General features: G+C 38.1%; 1 protein-coding gene across 9 annotated transcripts in view; it reads left to right on the plus strand.

Annotated features, from left to right (window-relative positions):
• Positions 1-129: 129 nt before the first annotated feature.
• The window catches only part of MARCHF8 (membrane associated ring-CH-type finger 8), a 113648-nt gene continuing 93949 nt past the window's right edge, over positions 130-19828 (plus strand). For 2 of the 9 annotated variants that reach the window (XM_074232587.1, XM_074232594.1), the window contains exons 1-3: positions 130-237; positions 3302-3455; positions 5601-5668. The gene's annotated coding sequence lies outside the window, so the exon portion shown is untranslated. Of the gene's footprint in view, positions 238-1974; positions 2074-3301; positions 3456-5600; positions 5669-9457; positions 10922-19828 lie in introns of those variants that run through there. The other 7 variants (XM_074232596.1, XM_074232597.1, XM_074232588.1 and 4 more) reach the window with 6 other exon arrangements.

Consider the following 19828-nt stretch of genomic DNA (forward strand, 5'->3'; position numbering starts at 1 on the left):
CCGCCGGGCCGTTGCCTTGGAGCCGGCCCCGCCTCCGGCCCGGGCCCACGTGATGCCCACCACGTGACGCCCAGGTGGGCCTGCCCCCCGGCTGCTCCTTTTTTCCCTGAGGTGAGCGGCGGCGCAGGCGCAGTGGCGCCCGTCCCCGGCGTCGGTCATGAGGGACCGGAGATCTCGGAGCCGGAGCCGGAGCCGGAGCCGGAGCCGGCGGGGAGCGCTGTCGCCCGGGACCCGGAGGTAACGCCGCCGCCCCGGGCCCAGCGCCCCGCCCCGCCCCCACCCGGCCCGGCGCCCCGCCCCGCCCCCACCCGGCCCGGCCCGGCGCCCCCGGCCCCGCCCCCAGCCCGGGCCTGCGCCGTGGGGCCGAGGAGCCGGGCCGGGCCCGCCCCGCCCCCTGCCGGGGCTCCCGGACCCCGCCGCCCCCCGGCCCCGCCGCCCCCTACCGGGGCTCCCGGGCCCCCGGGGCTCCCCGGCCCCGCCGCCCCCTGCCGGGGCTCCCGGACCCCGCCGACCCCCGGCCCCGCCGCCCCCCCCTGCCGGGGCTCCCGGACCCCACCGCCCCCCGGCCCCGCCGCCCCCTGCCGGGGCTCCCAGCCCTCCCGGGGCTCCCCGGCCCCGCCGCCCCCGGGGCTCCCCGGCCCTCCCGGGGAGGCGCCCGCAGGCCCGGCCCCGCCGCCCCGGCCGGCCGCCGCGAGCCCCCGCCCCGCAGCCGGGGCCGTGTCTGGGGCCCGAGGGCTCCGGGCGGCCCGGGGGGCGCGGGGCCGGGGACAGAGACCCCCAGCCGGGCTTTCTTTCTCCGGCCTCGCGCCCCCCGGGGCCTCGCGCCCCCCGGACACCCCGGGCTGCACGGAGCCCGGGCCGAGGGCGGCCTGGCCCGCACCTGCGGCACGAGGGCTGCAGCGCTTCGCTCCCCGCTCCGAGGCCGCGATCTTTTGATGACTTTCAGGAAAACTACCTGGGGAAGCACCAAGATCTGCTGTAGCTTAAAAAATTAGTAGTTCTTTAGTGGGGAGCCTTAACCTTCACAGAATTTGTAAAGCTTTTATCTCTTGAGGTGCACAGTTTTCCCCTTCGTCTTACTGCCCTCCCCACCCCCACAGAAGGCAGTTTGTCAGTCTTTACTTTGTTTCCACGATAGACGTTGATCCACATGGAGGAGGATGAGAGAGAAATCAGATCCTTAAGGAAGAAACATAAAGTTTAAGAGACAGCAAGATCAGACAATAAGATAGCAGGTTTTTTTTTTCTAAACTAAAGATAGTCCTTGGTCTTTGTTCAAACTGCACAGTTCTTTCTCTGGATACAGATGGTATTCTCCATTGCAGATATCCCAGAATTGTCCCTGATGGTTGCACTGATGGACTGAGCGAGTCCATCCAGGTTGATCATCACCCCCACGTTGCTGTTAGGGTGTTCAGTGTCTTTCTGGTTCTGCTCATCTCACTCAGCATCAGTTCATGCAAATCCCTCCAGGCTTCCCTGAAATCCCGTCCCTTTTGGTTTCTAATAGAACAATAATGTTCCATCACATACATATATCACAGTTTGCTAAGCCATTCCCCAATTGAAGGACATTTACTGGATTTCCAATTCTTTGCCACCACAAACAGGGCTACTATGAATATTTTTGTACAAGTGATTTACCCTTTTTCATCAACTCGTCAGGGTATACACTCAGTAGTGGTATTGCTTGGTCAAAGGGTATGCACATTTTGTTGCCCTTTGGGTGTGAACCTATGATTTTTTCAAATATTTTTTGATAACCATCTTTTTTTTAGAATTTTATTTATTTTGAGTTTTACATTTTTCCCCCCCATCTTGCTTCCCTCCCCCCACCCCCCCCACAGAAGGCAATCTGTCAGTCTTTGCATTGTTTCCATGGTATACACTGATCCTAACTGAATGTGATGAGAGAGAATTGATAACCATCTTTTAGTATAATCAACGTGTAATTCACTTCCTTTGTAATCTTAGGTATTTCATTCTATTCACTTAAAAACATGATTAAAAACATGGAGAAGAGCTCCATGGGCTTCACCAGACTGGACCTTAAGCGTCCAGTGCACAAGAAAGGTAAAGAATCTCTGTCCTGTGTGAACTTGTTCAAAATCCTGTTCACCTATATTAGTTTTCCTCTTAGCTTTTAAACTTCATCTTCTAGTTCCAGTGAAGTTGCTTTGGATAAAGTGAATCACTAAATAAATGATTTATATTGAAGAACTGAAGGTTCCAAGAGGCCCTGACATTAGCAGTATGTGACAGGAAATGTTAGCATGAATCAGGCCAAATACAAATACATTAGCTCAGACTGCTTATTGATTTATGAAATAGTAGTGGGTTCTGGAGCTCCCTTAATTAATAAGTTTGTTGAATAAAATTATTTCATGAGCATAATTTTAAATCCACTTCTGTGATCCTGAGTCTGCCATTGTTATTCCAAAGTCTTTTAGTTGGGTAAATATTTAAGTGTCTTGCCTCTTGTAAGATGCTGAGCTGGGTTTTAGAGAATGCAAAGGTGGGTAAAAGTGCTTCTACTTAGAGTGCTTAAAAGTTAGTGTCTGAGGCCACACTTGAACTTGTATCCTCTTGGGTCCTCCTGACTCCAGGGCCAGTGCTCTCTCCACTGTGCTACCTGACTGCCCTAATGACTTACTCTTACAAATGGCTAGAATACAATTTAGAATTGAGCTAATAATAATAAACTGATATGCTACTTTTCGATTTGTTAGTGCTTTCCTCAAAACACCCTTGTGAGGTAGTCAAGTAGTTGTACCCCATTTTACATTTGAGGTCCCAAGATTAGTGACTTTCCCATTGTCAGAGAGGTAGACTTTGAATTCTGGATTCCTTTCTTCATAATCCAGTTTGTTCCACACCATACCATACAACTTCTGGTTCCTAAGAGAAGTCAAACAGACTAACATGAGAGATTTGACCCATAGAAACATTACAAACCTCCAGACAAATTTTATGTTGGCTTTTTGGGGAGGGTTTTGTAGTGTAGGCAACAAGGGAGCTAGACCTTGACAAAAAGAATCATCATGACTTACAAATTTTACATTTTTCTTAGTGTCTAGCAAAGTAGATGCTTTTTAAAGGAGATGCTTAATAATAGAGACCTGTAGATTTTTTTGGGGGGGGTGATGGGTACAGATGCAGAGGTGGAAAAGGCAGGATACATTTGGAGAAAAAATAAATAGTACAAACTTTGAAAGGATGCTAAACAAGATTGGGGAGGAATGGAGGGTAGTGGAGTCTTGTACCTTAGACTAAAGAGGCTTTTGTTTTTTTAATCTTACAGGCATTCAAGAGCCACAGATGCCTTTTGAGCAGGGGGATAAATGTGATCAGACCTGTACTTCCAGAAGATTTGTTTTGGCTCTAGCTTGAAGGATGGATTGGAGAAGGGAAGAGACTGCAGGTAGGAAGACCTACCACAAAGCTCCAGGGAAGAGGTAATGAGAGGCTGCCAAGCCTGGGGAACAGTTGTGGATTAAAAAGAAGGGGATAGGTGTGAAAGAGAGAATGTGTCTACAGCTGATTCAGAAGTGACCTTTTAGGCAAAAGCTTTAGGTTTTAGGAACCCTAAGTCAGTATATGGAGGAGTATTATTTTTCTTAAAATTTATCATGGGTTTGTATTGTTTCTATGGGATAAGTTTGTGATTTAGGAAATATCCCCCCCCACATCTGAAGTATTTCATTCAAGGAGGAAAAAGACTCTCTCTACTAATGCCGAGTGGCAGCTATTGTGCAATTTGTCATCTTACCCAGGGTGTAAATGACTTGTCCAGGGTCATAGAAGTAGCACAAATCAGAGCTAGCACTTGATGCTAGGTGCTGACGCAGACTCATTCTACCAGATCATGTTGCTACTTTAATAATAAGCTCTTAATTAATGGTTGGAGAATTGAAATGGGCCTTCATTTTCTTATCTACAAAATACAGTTGAACTAGAATGAATTTGAAGGTCTCTTTCAATTGTAAATGAAGTGAATGCATGGTAAGTAAAAACTACCTAGATTATATGAATGCTTTAAATGTGTACTTATTCAGTATTTTTCCTCTCTGATGTTTTAATGCAGGATCCTTTTTAGAACATATATTCAGAAATTCTGATGCCAAATATTAGAAATCTAATGAAAGTATTTTGTGTATGTGTGGTTGTGGTTTTATCTAAAAAAAGAGGTCCAGAGAAAGGTAACTAAAGTGATTAAGGTTTAGGGAGAGGGCTCTTATAAACTAGCTAATTTAAAATATTTAGGACTGGTTCTAACAAAGAAGGTTAAGAGAAGGATATGTTTTCTGGGGTTTATTTTGATTCACGTATAGAGTAATGAATAGTTTTGTTCATTAAATCCTTTGATATTCTTCTTCCTGTAATAGGTCTAAGTTTAGGAACAAAAGAATTTCACATATGGAATTCATTTAATCATTATCAACCAGTTGATATAGAAATTTTATATAATATGGTGGATGATTAAGGCTAATTATTTAAATGGTAGTGGAGATTGGTTGAAATTTTGAATGACATGCTGAATAGATGGTGCTTTTGAGAACAAACTGGGATGTTCTGGAATATGGACTTGACCTTGGAAAGAACCATTCCTTTTCATGTTTCTTTGTTGCTGCTGTCAGAAACAGATACCAGAAAGTGAATAGAATACAGGTATGATCCAGTAGGACAGTTCTCATGTTTTGAATAGAAAATAATAAAGCATTTGTCTCTTCATTTTCTGTTTCTAATACACTGAGGTACTGCTTCTAACTGTTAGGTGATTTTAATTGTTTTTCCCATGTTAAGTTCTGAACTGAGCCATTCATAATTACCCCAAATGCACATTTCCAAGACAGCTGAATATTACTAGAGGTATGGTCTCTGGGATGATTTCTCTGGTCTAGTTCCCAAACTCACTACTTGGCCAGTCCTTTAAACCAGCTATACTAACAAGTCCAGACTTCCCTTTGTGTTTAGCTCAGGGTGTATAAAAGCAAAAGTACTTGGTATAGTTAAAAAATTTAATCTCAACTCAGTCCCTGGAGATGTGCCTCTTATTTTTTTTCTATATGAACTGCTTTAGAATCTCTTAAATTTTGTGATTCTGTGGGTGATCTTAGGAGATTTTTCTAGTTTAGTGCAGTTCTTAGTCTCCAGGAATACTTAAAGCATGGCAGGATGTCCTAGTTTGTTTATTTTAGTAATTCTCCTATCTTCAGCATATTATCCAAAATTTTTTATCAGCCATTACCACCCTGTAAATAATTAAATAATCCACTATTTGTATAAGTTTCATATCAACTTAGTTGATAATAATTAAACTAGTTCCATATGTCTCAAATTAAGATCGAATACAGGGAAAATAGTATTACAAGATTTAATGAACAAAATTTTTCACCACACTACACATCAGTTGTATGATTTCCTTGAGAAAAACGATGACCTTATTAAAGGTCTTCAAATAAAGATATATTACAATCTCCCTAGATTTTTCCTTATAACAATTCTCATATCAGTTTAAGCCTATTTTTTTATAAGGGTGGAAAAAATGTTAATCATTATCCCATTTTAAATATTTCATAGACACACTTTATGTTTTCCAGTCTTTTCTTCTACAGATTTTGAAATATTAAGGGTTCCAGTCCTCTAATACTGCAAATGGAAGGTCATGGTGAGTCTGAGGGCAAGTCATTTCATCTCTCTGTTCATAGTAACCTCTTCTGCAAAGAAAGGAAATTGGAGTAGATGACTTATCAAATATTTTTCAACTGTAAAATTCTATGACTTTCCTCATAGCAAACTTTATTTTGAAAAGCAAAGTAAAATTTTCATGGCAATCGTTGCAGAGTACCAAATGATCTTTTCAAATTCCTCTCTAGTATATACAGCTCTTTAATATTGTTGTAATTTTTGATTACCTAAAATCTCAGATGAAACTCTAAATTATTCTCAAATACTCATTCATTGTTAGTTGAGGTTTTTTTTCATTTAACTTAAAAGAAGATGATGCTTTAAAATAAAGTCTGTAAGACTCAAAGTGTAGCTATATACTTAGGCCATGGAATATTGTCTATAATGACAGACATTAAGGGATCTATGGTGTTTTTATTTTTTATATAGGTGTTTGTAAAGAACTATAGTGTTTTGTTTTGTTTTATTTTTTTAGGTTTTTGCAAGGCAAATGGGGTTAAGTGGCTTGCCCAAGGCCACACAGCTAGGTAATTATTAAGTGTCTGAGACCAGATTTGAACCCAGGTACTACTGACTCCAGGACCGCTGCTTTATCGCTTTATCCACTGCACCACCTAGCCTCCCCAAGAGCTATAGTTTAAATATTAACCTTCAATTAAACCTTTTTTTTTTTCTGGCAGACTTTTAGATTTTTGCTTATGTGGCTTGCCCAAGGCCACACAGCTAGGTAATTATTAAGTCTGAGGTTAGATTTGAACTCAGGTACTCCTGACTCCATGGGCAGTGATCTATCCACTGTGCCCCCTAGCCACCCCATCTGGCAGACTTTCAAACAGCCTTTTTGCCTATTGTTAATATAATAAGAATTGATATTTATCATGTTAAATCCAAGATACCCTTCAAGATCCTGAAGTACTTTTTAGTCATAAGAAAAATTTGCTTACATTCATTTTTGTTTTGGCACCAAGTATATTTTATTGTATTCTAATTCTTTGAAAACCAGTGATTGCTCTCTTTTTTTTTTAAGAAAGATTTTATTTATTTTGAGTTTTACAATTTTTTCCCCCATTCTTGCTTGCCCCCCGCCAAGGTAGTCTGTTAGTCTTTACATTGTTTCCATGGTATACATTGATCTAAGTTGAATGTGATGAGAAAGAAATCATATCCTTAAGGAAAGAAAAATAAAGTATAAGAGACAGCAAAATTACATAATAAGATAACCGGAAAACCAATGATTTCTTAATGATACTTCTATGAATCAAAATCCATATGGTATAAAAAGCCTGTTTCTTGATTATACAGCCTAGTTTCCTGATGCTGCTTAATCTAAATGATATGCAAGATGTTCCACTTGTTTTCTCTTTTGAAGCAGCATTCAGAAATGAACCACTATTGAAAGAAACTTACTTCCTCAAAAGGAAATTCATCTATTTGTCCTTCCCCTGTTGTGACCCATCCATGCCTTTGCATCCTCTGGGACAAGTTTATACCCTCCTAAAAAATCTCCACCAAGGGCTCTCTCCCCAGTGTGCGGGTGGGCTTTCTCCTGGTCTGTGGACTTCACATGAATACCAGTACACAATCTTCTTCACTTGGTAACCCTCTCTCATATTACTTGATCTGCTCACCTCTTTTCTAGTCACGTGCATGTGTCTTGGATATCTTTGATTCTTATGTACACATATTTGTTGTTGATATGCCTCAGCCTCATTACCTCATCATTATTCATTTCTCCATTACCCTTCTGTGACATGGAATGGTTATTCTTAAGAGACATTAGCATCCAAGGATTCTTACTCCTATAGTTTCATTGGAAGAATGTTACTATTCGAAAAACTGGGCTTTTGTTTTAGGGAGTAGTTTGGGCTCATAGAATGGGGGAAAATTGTAAAACTTAAAATAAATAAAATCTTTAAAACACCACATAATTTCTCTAATGCATTCCATTCTACACTTTTCCTCCTCTTCATTTCTAGGCTTAGTTCTTTGTCTGCCTACTGTACAAGATATTTAGCTGGACAACTTCTGTACAATGTAAATGTACAACATTTAGCTGCCTACTGTACAAAACAACAGCTCTGTGAGTTATATATTGTCTGTCAAGAGCCATTCTCAATCCACTGAGTTTTTCCAGTATAGATAGTTAGGCCTAATTCTTTTTTTGTTTGTTTGTTTGTTTGTTTTTTTGCAAGGCAAATGGGGTTAAGTGGTTTGCCCAAGGCCACAAAGCTAGGTAATTATTAAGTGTCTGAGGCCGGATTTGAACTCAGGTACTCCTGACTCCAGGGCAGGTGCTCTATCCACTGCACCACCTAGCTGCCCCAGGCCTAATTCTTTTGAGGGACTTTTGAATCTGATTAGGAGACTAAAGCTTTCTGTACAATGTAATTTGCTAACAAGAGCATCTGAAAAATTTGTGGGAATCCTTTTCCATTTAAAATTTGTTCTGGGCACCATAAATTAAAGCAATCAACCTTTTGTGGTATAAAGTCTTGTTTTATGTCAGAGAGAATATTTGAACCAAGGTGTCCCTGTTGGAGCACCTGGGTGGTGCCACAGTTCCTGGAGCCTGGCATCGGGAAGACTCATCTTCCCAAGTTCAAATCTGCCCTCACACCCTTATTTAGCAGTATAACCCTGGGCAAGTCATTTATCCTATTTGCTTCAGTTCCTCATCTGTAAAATGAGCTGGAGAAGGAAATGACAAACCACTCTGGTATCTGCCAAGAAAACCCCAGAGAGGGTCCCGAAGAGTCAGACATGATTGAAAAAGAATGAACAATGTCTTTCAAGGAATCATGAAAGAGAACTTTTTAAGGCAACCACTGAATCAACCACTTTTTAGAGGTAGAGATAATAAACCAAACAGAATGATCTTATATTCTCTACAACTCAGTCATTTGTAGAGATCTGATCTGTTATGGAATATTGTTTGCTAAAGATATATAAAAATTTTCACAAAAAATTTTTGTAGAAATGGAAAAATAGGCTTGTGGCTCAGTAGTTACCAAAACAGTCTTTTCAGTCACCTTTTTTTATGTTAGTAATACCTTTAAATTTTTTCTTTAACGTTTAGTGTATTTTTAAAAATCTTGAAAATTGACCCTTGAACACTCTCAAAATGATTTGCTTCCATCAGGGATCTCATCTGTATGTGTGTATGTCCATATGTGTGTATACACACACATTTGTTTCATCTAGCTGTTTTGTTCATCTTTGTTTTCCTTCCAGTTAGTTTCTTTTTTCTTAGGCAGTACTTCTGAGGGGCTAGGATACTAGTCTACAGTTTGGTGGTTTCACTGTCATTAATGGAGAAAATAGTTTGTTAAAGTATTTGGGAATGATCTTTCCCATTTTTAGGGTCTGTTTTCCTCCTTTCTGTTTCCTCTCTTGGGATAATCTTGGGATTATCTGGCTTCATTGCATCTGTAGGCAAGATTTCATGAACATATTCTTCTCTCTACTGCTTTCAGCTATATGAGACAATACTGCTCATGATCTTTAGCTTTTCTCTTTTGTAAGTTTTTACAAATGAGTTTGTCTTTAAACTTCCTTTGCTCTTAGCTCCAACAGTTTTCCCTACTGAGAAAATTGAGAAAGGACTAAGGGAAAGATCATACTCATCGTGTCCCTAGTATATGTATTTTATAAAACAAAATGTATTTCTGTAAAATTTGCATTCCAAATGGAGATATAGCAAAATTTGTGTAGTTTTATACCAGTTTTAAAATTATTTTTAAAAATGAAATAATTAAAATATTTTAAAATCAATTAGAGGAAAATTACCTTAAGCAGTAACATTGGGTTTTTTTTTAATGCTGAGACATACCAGTGCATTTTGATTTTAGATCAATGAAAATAAACATTTTTACCTAAACAGGCATTTGTTTTCAGTGTGCTCTCAAGACTTTATTTGGATTCTAGAGTTGCCTTGAAGGCTGGAATATTCCTTTAATTAAATGTTTTTGGGAACCGACATTGGGTAATTTAACAGATTATTGTCCCTGATTATATTCTGAGATGAGAATATATCATGGATTAAAATTTCAAGTTGTTTTAATTTTTAGGCATTTTTTTTGGTACAATACTTTCTAGTTTTCCCAGTACTTTAATTTAAATGATGTCATTTGATCCTCACTTCTACCTTTGGAAGTTAGCAGGGCAGGTATTATTATCTACATGTTAAAGATGATGAAACTGAGGCTACTAGAGGTTGAGTAATTTGCCAATTATTACTCACATACTGGGCAGTGAACCTGGAAATAGAATGTGAGGCCTCCACTCTGCTTTACAACCTGTTTTTTAATTTTAGTGGAAATTACCATCTTAGTTTTGTCAGAACTAATTCATAACTGAGGCAGAATCTGGTTTTTGCTAGCTCATCTAAACGAAGCACAATGGAGTCCTTTCTGAACTTGTAATGATCAGGGCAGGAGTTTGCTTCTTGTCCATGTTATGTCTGACCCAGGTGGAGCCCTGAAGCTTGGAGAAATTCTTGGGTTCTGTTTTGGGGCAGCAGTCACATTGGTAGGTGAGCAGTTGCCAAGTGCCCTCAGGTTGTTTACCAGGCTGCAAAGTAGTGATAGTATTATCTTCTTCACCCAGATCCTGCATGCCTATGTTTACAAAATTATAAAACTTGAGAAATAAAGCCAGGAGAGAGACATTGTTGTTCTTTATTAGATTCTTTCCCAGGGCTGCTGTTGAACTTGAATGTCAAGTCAATGATTCCTGCCTCATCTCATAAACTTAGCACCTCCTGTGTGATTTTTTTCTCTTCCATATTGATTAAACTGCCACGTCTCTGTTGTTGTGAGCCTGTCAGATGAAATCCCATTCCAGCTGGGTTTCCCACTCTGTGGTTAATGTCTTCTTTCTTGACAATTTGCTCCCGACTGACATCATTTTCTCCCCTGCAGTCCCTTGTTGCTGTCCAACAGCGCTCCCGACTCCCCGTAGCCTTTGCCTCCTGTTTAGCTGATGGATGCTTCTAGCTAATTAGGCTTGGGAATCAGCCTTCTGCAAAGGGGAAGGCAGGGTCAGTAGGGAGTGCTACTGGAGGAGCAATATTAGGTGTGGTTAGTGCTGGGTGGTAGCTCAGAGATGGGTGACGATTTTTAGGTGGCATCTGATGATTACACTATTTTTTTTAAATCATTCTTTTACTTGAAACTTGTGAACAGAAGTTAGTAGGTGGTGGTGCCCGCAACAACCCCCAAATAACAGTAAACAGGTATGGACTATTACATGTTGCTAGCTAGACACATTTTTGAAGAAACCTTGCTGCTCATGCTCTTCCTCTTTAGTTTTCATTTGAACAGTTCTGTTCTCCTTAGTGTGATGAAGTGGTTGCTTCATTTTTATCTGGATTGTTTTAAACTGAATAGGAAAAGTTCTTTTAATTTTATTCTTTTAAAATCTGGGTAATAAATCAGTGGATTTCTTTGATAATGGGAATTTATTGAAATGGTAGGTGGTTATATGAGCCTCATTTTAGGTATTTGAAGTTATGTTTACTTGGGGCTGTTTTCAAGCTGATCTTTTTTTTTTAAAAAAGAAGTTGTTTCAAGCCTTTTTTTCTACAAAATTGGGTTGTAATTGGATTGTTTCTTTGGCTTCACATTCCTCTTGTTAATAGTGGTAAAGAAGCCCAGATGCTGTCTTTTGCAGAACATCTCTTTTCCTGATCATCCATCCATCTACTTGTGCCCTTCCTCCCAAGCTATTTTGTTTTTGATTACTTCAAATTTATACTCTTTAAATTTATTCTGTGTATACTTCTATATGTTCTTGTCTTTCTCATTAGACTTCTTGCCAAGTAGGGATTATTTTATTAGTTTTGTCTGTAGGAATATAATACATGTTTACTGAGAGACGGGTTGTTGAATTTGGATTTAACATATAGAATCATCTAAAAGCTAAACCTGGAAGGGACCTTAGGGTCTACCAGTTCCATCTCCTCTCATTTTTAAAGGTGAGGAGAGAGTTAAAATGACTTTCCCTAACTGGCAGAGCTAGAATTAAAACCTGATTCTTTTCCTCTCAAATTTAGTTCACTATCTATACTATGTTTGTTAGCCTTTCTGTGATATATTTGAATTGTTTGTAAAAATTTATTTTAAAAAAATTGAGTGAGATTCACTATTGGGTAAACAATCCAGAGAAATACCAAAGAGGAAAGTATGTCAGATATCTTTTGGCACTGTCATATTTTAAAGTACACATTTTTTTGTGTTTTTTTTTTTAGGTTTTTGCAAGGCAAATGGGGTTAAGTGGCTTGCCCAAGGCCACACAGCTAGGTAATTATTAAGTGTCTGAGACCGGATTTGAACCCAGGTACTACTGACTCCAAGGCCAGTGCTTTATCCACTGCGCCACCTAGCCGCCCCCACATTTGTTTTTAAAAGCTTGAATTAGCCACAAGATTAGGTCTTGTTTGATTGGTTCTTGATGCTGTGTATTATACAAGAATTAATTAAAATGCTAAGTATTTGTAGAAACAATACAAAATCAATATAGCTACAAATAGTATTATTTTTAAATGATTAAGTTTAAGGTAAACCAGATTTGGAAACCGTCAGGATAATTGTATTGCACCAATAAATTTGTCAGTTTTAAAATGCTTATGTTAAGACTGTAGCAAGTCTTATTCATGCTTAGGATCATTCTGCTTCTGGGATTCCAGCCAAAAAGGAAATATAAGTTCCGAGTCATTTATGGGAATTTTAATCTCAAGTACCATGAAACTACTAATTCTTTTAAATTTTTCCTCTTCTATGAAAGTATCAACAAATAACTTTGACTGTATTAGTGAGAATACCTGTATTTCAATGAAAGCTGAATATTAAAGAGAGATCAAGTTAGTAAAAGGTTAATCAGTGATGTTCGTGACCATTTAATATTGATTCATTACAGTAATGCTCCCTTGTAACAAAGTCAGATGGGTACTGAGAGTATATTTTATGTTCTGCTATTTCATAAAACCCTAAAAAATAATTTAATTTGGTGTAACTTTTTGAAATTTTCCTGTCAGCCCTATTAAAAGATAAAAGCTTGCTATCTTTTAATTTCTGGGTAATCCAGATAAAAGCTTTTTGTATATGAACTTTTATAGATTTTGATCATCAAAAGAAAAACTCCCAAACCTTTTTCTTTTTTGTTTAAACACAGACAAAAAGACACATATTGTATTCTCAGTTTTAATGTTAAAATCCTCATGGGAGGGTACCTAGTTGGCACAGTGGATAGAGCACCGGTCCTGGAGTCAGGAGGACCTGAGTTCAAATTCAGGCTCAAACACTTAATAATTACTTAGTTGTGTGACCTTGGGCAAGTCATCCAAGCCTGTTGCCTTGCAAAACAAACAAACAAACAAAAGAAAAACCAAACCAAAATCCTTATGGGGGAGTGTCTTGATTTTAATCTGAAAGGTGGTGGTGAAGACTTTTACCTTATTAATACTCACCTTTGAATAAAGGAAGCTAATCTTCACTGTTTCATCCTTTTCCTTTTTTGTTACAGCAGATATGTTTAAATTTTTTTAACAAAAGAAATCAATATTAAAGTGGGAAGTTTGTAAAAATTCTTTGTTTAAAAGATTTGCTTCATACAAGTTCAAGTCCCTCTGTTAGTTTTGAATATGGAAAAGGAGTTAGAAAATTGGAACATTTCATATGAATTTTTATATTTAAATGAAATTTGTTATTATAGGTCATTAATGAAGTACTATAAAAAGCTATGTTACTCAGAATTTTATCATTCAGAGATCTTGAGATGAGAGTCTTTTCCAATTTTCTTGTTAAAAGTCTGTGGTAGGAGAAAGGAAATTTGTATCATATGGATAAGATTTTTTTTCCTGCTTTGAAAGATATCTCAGTGTTGGAGTATATGTCTCTACTTCCCATAAGTGGTCAGGGAATACAATATAATAGTGCCCTGGGAAAGTTCTATGCTTTTTTGGACCTGGGCCAAATTAAGGATCCCTTTAGAGACTGAGGAAGACTGGTGTGGCAAAACTTTTCCTTTCCCCAAAATATATAGGCATTTAAATGTATTCCTACCTACCTTGAGGTAGAAGTCATTGTAAGTAAAACTGAATTTTACAGATCATGATCCCAGATTTGGATGAAGATTTAAGGGGCAATTAATGGAATTGGGAAAGGTGAAACTTGAAGAAGAGAACTGTAGATCAGAATGTGATCTAAAAATGGAGGCAATGAATGAAGAGAAATGAAATTGTTTAAAGAACTAGGAATCATAGGGTCATAACTTTTATCATTGAATGACTTTAGAGGTCATCAAGTTCAACCCGTGATTTTGCAAATGAGGAAACTAAAGTCTAGAGAGATTAAAGAATTTCCTAAGGTCACACAAACCATAATTGATAATTAATTTTTTTCAGAGAAATTTAATGCAAAAATTTCTCCACATCACACCAGTTTCTTTTTATATTCTAGCTGTATTGATTTTGTTGTTCATGTAAAACCTTTTAAATTTTATGTCATTAAAGATACCTAATTTCTTTTGATCATCACTATCCTTTCATTAGTTAAAAATTTTTTCTTATAATTTTAACTGTGAAAAAGCTTCTGTTATCTTCTATTTCTTTTTTTCATGATTTTACAGTTCATATTTATGATATGTATTCATTTGGAACTTACTGTGACATTTGGTATAATATATTGATCTAATTGCTGCCCAACTAGTTTCTAGTTTCCTTAGCTATTCTTACTGAATATAATTATTTCCCCAATAATTTGTTTTCTAGGTTTATCAAATGCTGGAATGCTATATTTATATATATTTCCAGTTTTTGCTTATTTGATTTATTCTACTAATTTAATTTGTTTATCAAATAGTCATAGTAGTAGAGGGGTGTGAGAAATTGAGAATGATCCCTAAGTTGTGAACCTGTGACTTGGAGAAGGTGGTACCCTTGACATTATAAGGAATTTAGGAAGAGGGGAGAGTGGTATGTTTGAGGAAGAATGTTAGTAAGTTCAGTTTTGGATTTGTTGAGTTTAAGATGTCTATGGGACATTTACTTTGGAAATATGAGGTTAGGAGTGAGGTTGGACTGGATTAGTAGATCTGAGAATCATCTTCAGAGAGATAATGATAAACTACATGGAAGCTAATGAGATTACCAAGTGAAATAGCACAGATGGAGAGAAGGGGGACTAGAACAGAGCCTTGAGGGACCCCCTGTGGTTAACAGACACAGCCTAGGTGAAGGTCCAGCCACAGAGACTTAGGAGTGGTCAAAAAGGTCAGAGGAAAACCATGAGAGAGTATTGTCGTGAAAATCTGGAGAGAAGACAATATCAAGGAGGAGATCGACAGTAACAGGGAATGGTGAGGCTTGAGAAAAAGCCAGTCAGTTTAGGGAAAAATCCGTTTGAATTGAATTATGATGTGGGAGCCAGACTAAAGCATAAAGAAGAAAGTGAGAAAGAAAAGGCCAGGGAGGCACTACTTGTTGGCAACCTTCTCAAGGAGAAAGCCACAAGGGGTAAAGCTGAGATGGTTGATTCAAGGGAGCAGTTTGTGACAGTGGGGGAAGATGTGGGCATGTTTGTAGGCATTAGGAAAGCCGGTTATAGACAGGGAGAGATGGAAGAGAAGTGAGAGAATGGGGCTAATAGAAGCAGCAGTCTGCTGGGGGAGATGGTCACTCCAGTCACTTGTCAACCTTGACCAAGAACATGGTCTTTGTGAGACAGGGGCAAAGGAGGAAGTGATGCCAGGGGCATTGCTGTGCTCAGGGGATGGTCTCCCAGTAGTTTGATTTATTAAACAATGCATGCCAATTGTCTAATAAATTAAGTACTTGACTCGTGAATAGGGACAGACAAATTTTAAATATTAATTTAGACTTGCACTTTGGAAAATGTTTTTAATGTTATCCAAAAGTAAAATGAGTTTTTCTTGGAAGCAGTAGATTCCCCATAATTCAAAGTCTTCAAGCAAAGGCTAGATGACCACATGCAGGTTATAATGAAGAGGGGATTTTTGTTTAGATAATATAGTGATAAATGAGACAGTCTGCTTGAAGGTCAATCATTAGTCAGCAAAAGCCACTTACTATGTGAAATGGGTGTTAGGTACACAAACACAGAAGTGAAAGTCCCTGCTGACAGCATGCCCCTCTGAAGCTTCTGATATTGTGACTCACCCATTTTCTTGAGTGGGGGCAAGGTTATGCTTTCTTTTTGGATTCAGAGACACATTTCCCTGATTCTTATCCTACCTCTCAACCACTTTTCCTCTTTTATTTGAGCTCTTTCCTTTCCCTTAGGTAGGTGTTCAGTAATAGCTCTTTCTTTAGTCATCTTATTTTCTCTTCACTTTCTCCCTATCATTCTCTAAGCAACTTTTAATAACTTAGCTTTTGTTTTGTGCTTCTTCAGATATCCCCTGTGGAGGGAGGCTATTTGAGCTTATTATTGATTCCATAGGCTCTGGAGGTAAACTACTCTGCTGCAGTGAAATCTGATAGTGTATGCCTGTTTTAATACTTAACTATTGCTTGTTGAATTGATTTGTTTGTCCTCAAACCATTTTTGTTGGGGTTTACTTGTTTTTCATATCATATGCTCTAAGAATATTATTCTTTTTTTTTGGCAAGGCAATGGGGTTAAGTGACTTGCCCAGTTTCACACAGCTAGGTAATTATGTGTTTGAGGTGGGATTTGAACTCAGGTACTCCTGACTCCAGGGCTGGTGCTCTATCCACTGCACCACCTAACTGCCCCTGCTCTAAGAATATTAATGAATGTTCTTTATCCTTTTTAGTGAGAAAGTATTTTCATAGCCGCTTTAGAGTGACAGGTTTTATGTTTATTAAATATTGTGGTTTTTGTTAAGGTTTTTGTTTGGATATATTCCACATTTATTATAATGTTATCTTTTTTGCATTTTGGTTTTTTGTGTATGAGTTTTACCCTCACAAGATTATAAGCTCCATGAGAATTGATAGTCTTTTATCTAAACATCTGGTCTTCCCTAGGACTAAGAAGTGCTTTAATAAATGTGAAGTAGCAGAGACATCAGGTGTAGGGGCGTGCTCCAAGAGTCTGGCCAAGAAAAGGCGAGCTACTGAATGATAGGCATAATCAGATCAAGTTAGGGTGGTGGTGTTGTTGTTTAAATAAAGAATGGGAAGGGGGGGGTAGAAGTGCGGTGCATCTGAGTCAGTTAATAAACTGTAGGGAAGGAACCAGTGGATAGGGAGGGATTAAAGTTTGGAGAGAGGATGAGGATGTTAGGGGCAATCTTCTGGTGAAGATGGGAACAAGGATTCATAAATTAGATTTTGCCTTGTCAAGGAGTCAGTTACCTTTTAGTTAAGGAAGAGATAGTGACTGTGAAGAAGGTGAAGCATGAATGGTATGAGGAATGTGAGATGAGAAGGTGAGGAGAAGATTAAGCTCTTAACAAAATGCAGTTTGGGGATTTTGGGGGTATTTAGTGAAGTATGAGATGAAATTTTCATTTGTGAATAAACAAGTGGTATATATGAGCTCTCATATTATCTAAGTAACTTCAGAGAACATGTCAATATGTAAAAACCAGGCAAAATGAAAAATGCTTAATAGTGTTGACAGGAAATGTTTTTCCTTATAGCCACAAGATGTTGATTTTCAAGTTACCTGGAAGTAATTTTGAATTTGGTCCTTCTATTAGCTGTAGTTAACAGTTTATTTCTCTTGTGTTTATATCACTTGCATTTCTAGAACTATGTCAAATAACAGTGAGGGAAGGGATATTCTTATTTTATTCCTGTATTGATTGGGAAAGATGCTAGTGTTTATTCATTGCAAATAATACTAATTTTTTACTTTAGATATTTAATTTTTTATCATTTTTATCACTTAAATTATCCTATGTCAGTGCTTTGTAGGATTTTTTTTATCATAAATAAGTATTGTGCACTGTCAAGTGATTTTTTTTTTCAAGGCAATTGGGGTTAAGTGGCTTGCCCAAGGCCACACAGCTAGGTAATTATTAAGTGTCTGAGGCTGGATTTGAACTCCAGACCTCCTGACTCCAGGGCCAGTGCTCTATCCACTGCACCACCTAGCCACCCCCCAAGTGATTTTTCTTACATCTAATGATATAATCATGTCCAATTTAATTGTTTTTCTAATATTAAATTATCATACTAGCACACCTACTTAACTTCAACTTGACTGGTAAATAATTTTTTTCTGTATTGTTGTGTTCCTTTTGCTAGGATTTTGTCTTAAGATTTTGAATCAATATTTGTTAATAATGTTAATTTGTAGTTCTCTTTCTTTATTTTCTCCTTCCCTGTTATAGTTATTGGGATTATGTTTGTCCCATATAAGAAGTTAGCAGATTGTCTTTTAATTTTTTTGAGAAAAAGTATTACAACATATATCTTAATTTTTCTTTAAATGTTAGAAGTTTCTCATTAATTCATCTGGATCTGGAATTTTTCCTTTGTCTTTTCTGTTCTTGTTCAGTTGTTTTGGTTATGTCCAAATCTTCACAACCCTGTATGGAATTTTCTTCACAAAGATACTGGAATGATTTTCCATTTCCTTTTCCAATTCATTTTATAGAAAAGAAACTGAGGCAAGTAGAGTTAAATGTCTTGCCCAGGGTAACATAGTAAGAGTCTGAGGCTAGATTTAAACTCAGGAAGATAAGTTTTTCTGATTTCAAGCCTAGTCCTTTATTTTCTTTGTCATTTATTCTCTCTCTCTCTCTCTCTCTCTCTCTCTCTCTCTCTCTTTGCAAGGCAAATGGGGTTAAGTGGCTTGCCCAAGGCCACCCAGCTAGGTAAGTGTCTGAGGTCAGATTTGAACTCAGGTATTCCTGACTCCAGGGCTGGTGTTCTATCCACTGCACCACCTAGCCACCCCTCTTTTTCTTTAAAAAGTTTTTTTTTATTTATAGCAATGAGGTTAAGTGATTTACACAAGGTTACACAGCTAAGCAGTTATTAAGTATCTGAGGTTGTATTTGAACTCAGGTCCTCCTGACTCCAGGGCTGGTGCTCTATCTACTGCACCACCTAGCTGACCCCATCTTCTCTTTTTCTGATATTGAGTTGCTTAACATCTCTATCTCACATTCTTTTTAATTTGGGTATTTTGCATTTTATTGGTATATAATTGTATATATAGGTCTAATAATATTTTTTCTCTTCTGTGACATTGTTTTTACATTGTTCATTTTTTATAATTCTATTTTCTTCCTTTTTAATCAGGATAATTAGGAGCATATTGTTTTTATATTTTATTTATTTATTTTTTGCAAGGCAAATGGGGTTAAGTGGCTTGCCCAAGGCCACACAGCTAAGTAAGTGTCTGAGTCTGGATTTGAACTCAGGTACTCCTGACTCCAGGGCCAGTGCTCTAACCATGTGTCACCTAGCTGCCCTGTTTTTATATTTTTCAGAGAACCACTATTAGTTTTGTTTATAATTTATCTGTTTTTCCACATATTTTTCAAAATTCTCATCTTTTGGGCTTATTTGTTGATTTTTCTAATTTTCCAATTGAAGTCAGTTTATTAATCTTTCAACATTTTAAGTGCTTTGGTAGTTGTGTTAAGTCATTGTGTTGATCAGAATTACTAAAGCTCTCAAAAGTTGAGGATCTTTGATATTTGTGGTTCAATTTTGAAGAAGACCATGACATCAGGGAGGTGATGTCATGACATGCACATGAATTGTATTTGAGCAAACTCAAATGAAAAACCAGGATCAAATGTAAAACCTTCTATTTAGCATTCAAAGCCCTTCCCACCACCTTTTCACTATTTTTTTACACTTTACACTCCATTCCATAGTCTTCTGGCCTACCATACATAAATGCTGAAGCACTGCAGGCCTAATCCAAGATAAACAGGCTAACTCAAGGGACTGTGTATCTAAATGCATGTTGCAATATGGGAAATGAAAGTTATTTATTCACTTTGGTTTTCAAATGTGCATAGCTGGACTGAACTGTTGTAAATGACTATGAATACAAAGTTACTTGTGGACAGAATTATTTAGAGATCTTCATCATCAAGAAGGAACTGTTCTATTGTTTAGATTATGTACCAGACCTGGAGAATTTGTTTTTTTTTTTAAACATAGACAATGTAGAAATTTATTTTTGCTTGA

Source organism: Macrotis lagotis, chromosome 4 (assembly GCF_037893015.1).
Source record: "Macrotis lagotis isolate mMagLag1 chromosome 4, bilby.v1.9.chrom.fasta, whole genome shotgun sequence".
Classification (NCBI taxonomy): Eukaryota; Metazoa; Chordata; class Mammalia; order Peramelemorphia; family Peramelidae; genus Macrotis; species Macrotis lagotis.